General features: G+C 35.1%; 1 long non-coding RNA gene across 1 annotated transcript; it reads right to left on the bottom strand.

Annotated features, from left to right (window-relative positions):
• Positions 1-2,818: 2,818 nt before the first annotated feature.
• On the bottom strand, positions 2,819-3,408 carry LOC111621261. The gene is made up of 3 exons (XR_002756033.1): positions 3,287-3,408; positions 3,162-3,212; positions 2,819-3,082 (listed from the first exon to the last, which is right to left on the bottom strand). It is a non-coding gene; the product is annotated as an uncharacterized LOC111621261 (long non-coding RNA).
• Between the last annotated feature and the right edge of the window lie 336 nt (positions 3,409-3,744).

Here is a 3,744-nt window from a genome sequence, read left to right as displayed (position 1 = left end):
ATGCTTCTCATATCAGTGTGATAATGAGAAATTTGCAATAAGTCCTTAATAAATATACTTTTTAGATATCCTCACAACCAAAAATCATCCCAATTAATATTTAGAGAATGAGGTAAGAAATGTATGACTCATTGGTGAAATGTCACAAACTGCTGTATGTAGCATATGATACTCAGAGGCACTTCAAGCACGAAACAAGTTGACTTAAAGAACTGTTGCTATTGTAGTTAGGGTACAATAAAAGCATTATCATTTCTCAATGTTCTGAATTTATAATTTTTATTCATTCAAATATTAAAAAAAGACGTTATATTATTTTTAACAATAATAATTTTAAAAAAATATATTATCTTCTGCACTACCGAGAGAAATAATAAGTGTGTTATTAAATGACGTAATGTAAAATGTACCCCGTATAAATTGTTTTATTATTAACTTTAGGAGTGGTAGAAGTATTAATAAAACGTTATTTTAGTAAATTTAGGACGCCGTTTTTCCTTTAATTCCAATAATCAAACGTTGCGGAACGATAGTAAACGGCGCTTTTCTATTTTAATATTCTTCGTTTCGATGATCTGAATATTAAAAAATGTAGTGTGACGTAATTTCGATGTCATGGGAATTTAAATATTTGAATTTGACCACGTGGTTAAGGAGTGATGGGATAATTACGACGCTACTCACCTGTGATTTATGCTGCTTTTATTAGCGGTTTTTTACATTAGTAATTGCACGTTATGGCGCTAAATCGGGGCATGGTTGGAATGGAAAAAGTGGTTGTGACGTCACGCAATTTTAAATACTGTACTGTATTCGAATTTAACCACGTGACTTAGAGAGTAATACGGTAATTACGATACTACTCACCTGTGATTTATGTTGTTCTTGTTTATTAACGAGAAGGGCGGGCTTAATCTTAGTAGCTGTACGTTCGAGCGCTAAATCGGGACATCGTTCAAATTGTAGGACACGTTCGGCGACCGATCCTTTGCTTACTAAATTGTGACCGTGACGTTCTACTGGCGATCTTTCTCTTATGTGTTGCTTCTGAACAGATGTTAATTTGGGATGAGGAATTGTCGTGACGTTCGACTTGCGCGTGTCACACGAGTTAGACTTTTCCAGTCCTTGAAACTTGGAGGACGTTGTCCTTTCTGGCACTTGGGGTACAATTTTTCTGTAAAGATCTCCATTGGGTTCCGTCGGATTTTGATGGTTCCTGTCGATTTTATCTTCTTTAGAAGACACCCGAATCTTGCTCGGTTTATAATCGATGCAATTCGAGTTCCACGTAACGCTATTTAAGGGTGTGGATCTGTCAGATTTGATGTGATTTTCGTTGAAATATTCTTTATCCCTCGTTACAGCGTGTTGCTTGGGTGTTGTTTTTTGAGTCTCCTTCCTGATTTTGTCCGTCTGTACAAAATTACTAACTACATCCCTCAATTGATCTTCGATTTCGCTGACTAACACGTCCCATGGGTCGTTAGGACGCGTGACAGCCGGAGGGAGCGAGAAAGGAGGAAGTTTTAACAAAGGTGAACAAAGTCCGTAATGTACTGCGTGACATTCCGAACTGGATAACTTCGATGGATCCGGACAACAGGGCTCGTGCTCCAACGCATGCACGGATCTACTACGCGATAGGTCAACAAGGGCACAGTTATACCACGTGACGCGAGATACCAACACTGTACATCCAGCACCGTCCTGATACATCGTTACATCTTACGGCGAGTGATTTCTTACAAAATGCGTCGTATCACCATTGATCCTATAGGGTAACTAAGGGAATGCCCCGACCTCCGTATATGGTAACATCACTGGTTAACTTGTTGGCTTAACTCCAGGTTTAATTTTACATCTGGCTCACACGGGGACACACACATACACACAACTCTCTAAAACGACAATCTCTCTCCCTCTCCCGCGTCTTGTCTGTAGGCCTGACCTCCAGGGAGGGCGGAGTTGCAGTCACTCCCTCCCACACAAACGGTCACATACAGGCAATCAACAACCATGTGAGGGGCTAATTGTCAAGCTGGTGAGAACTGCTCCATTCAGTCTAGTAGTGTGTTGCTATGTACTTTTAGCCATTACGGGGTGTGTGTGTATATACGTCTCGTTATCGACGCTTTAATGTATTGTTAAAGTTCACTAACTGCTCGTGTAATTTCGTACTTAACAAAAGATTTCATTTCGTCTACTTCCGGTACCATTTTTATATTCTAATAAATCGAAAATAACATTTTAAATACATTAGTGGGTGGTCCGACTACGTCCTTGAGATCCTGTTTTCTGTGACGTTTCATTTTTTGATATTTACTACCAGATACTGGATTTTATTCGCGTTTTTTTTTCTTTTTTTCTCTCAAATATATTTTCGCCAGCCAACCAATGATGAACTATTTGGCAACAGACATTCTTCTATACACCCCTCTGTGGGGGTGAAACTGGGGCGTATACACAAATGGAGATTTTAGGACAGAAAGCAGGTGCGTCTTAACAAGTAATATATTCGTAAATGACCGAAAAAAAACACGGAAAAATTTACTTTTTACGTTACTTTTCACATGAAAATTTACTTATAATGGAAAATGTCTGTCCGTCGATCGAGTCTGGACACCACGACTAAAATTAGTAACGGAAAAAAAAAGGGGATCTATTAATGTCATACTAGAGATAATTTTGTTTTTTTAGCAGTTACTTCCGTGTTAGATCTCGATTGTTTGCACATTTTGCAAGCAAATTCTTCCTCTAAACGATCATTTTTCTTGCGTAATTTATTATTTGTTGACTTTTATGCATGACATACAACTTTTTTTTTTTTAAAAAAGGAAAATTTATTAAGAAAATTACCATTATAAATTTCATATTTAGCTTACATCAATGAGATAAACAGTTATTTGTACCTACAACTCACACATGTATGTAGAAAAAAAAAAATGGTTAACAGGTTTATTTTGATATTTAAAATCATTGTGTGTCATTTTCTACTTGTTCATTTTCATCAAGTAAAATAACGTTAAAGCTATAAGTGTGAAGGATGAAAATAACCCAGTTGATCCATTGCATGATACTCCTACATAAAAATAAAAATTTGTATTGTATTTAAATGGTATTAAACTGGTTTTAATGAGTGTCGAAAACTGAAACTTTACCTTCGTGCCTTATTGTAAACTTAATCTGATCGAAGGTTTTACATTCTTTATCTATGGGGAAAACCATTTGTAAAGTATTAATATAAGTCAAGTAATTAGATATAAATGATTAATGAATAACTTACCTAAACACTTTGCTTCGTGACTACCTGTGTCCTTTCCTTCTATGGAAAAGTGGAAAGGATCGCAGTTGTATACATTTTTGCCTAGATTTAAAAGGAAAAAAGAAGCTTAATTAATTTAAAGAATGCAGTGCTAAGTTTAAATATGTGTATTTTTTTTACCATTAATCATTAAAGGACAATGATTTTAAAAAATGTGTTTCGTTAAGATATGTTTGTATGCATTTAAAAATTTCATACAAAGATATCTCAATGATACTCTACTGCAGTTAATTATTGATAAATAAAGTTTAAATATCAATTAATTAAGATATATTCTTGACAGTAATTAAAAGATATAAAAAATCCATAGACTGATGAGGAAATTTATCATTAAATTTGGAAATGAAATGGTCAGAGAATAAAACAGTTGCAGAGATGAAATTTTTGAAATCAAACATGGATATTTGAGACTAAAAAAG

This window comes from Centruroides sculpturatus, unplaced genomic scaffold (genome assembly GCF_000671375.1).
Source record: "Centruroides sculpturatus isolate CEXI.00-Female unplaced genomic scaffold, Cexi_2.0 scaffold271, whole genome shotgun sequence".
Classification (NCBI taxonomy): Eukaryota; Metazoa; Arthropoda; class Arachnida; order Scorpiones; family Buthidae; genus Centruroides; species Centruroides sculpturatus.
The sequence above is the reverse complement of the archived record's forward strand: the minus strand, read 5'-3'. Positions and strand labels throughout refer to the sequence as shown.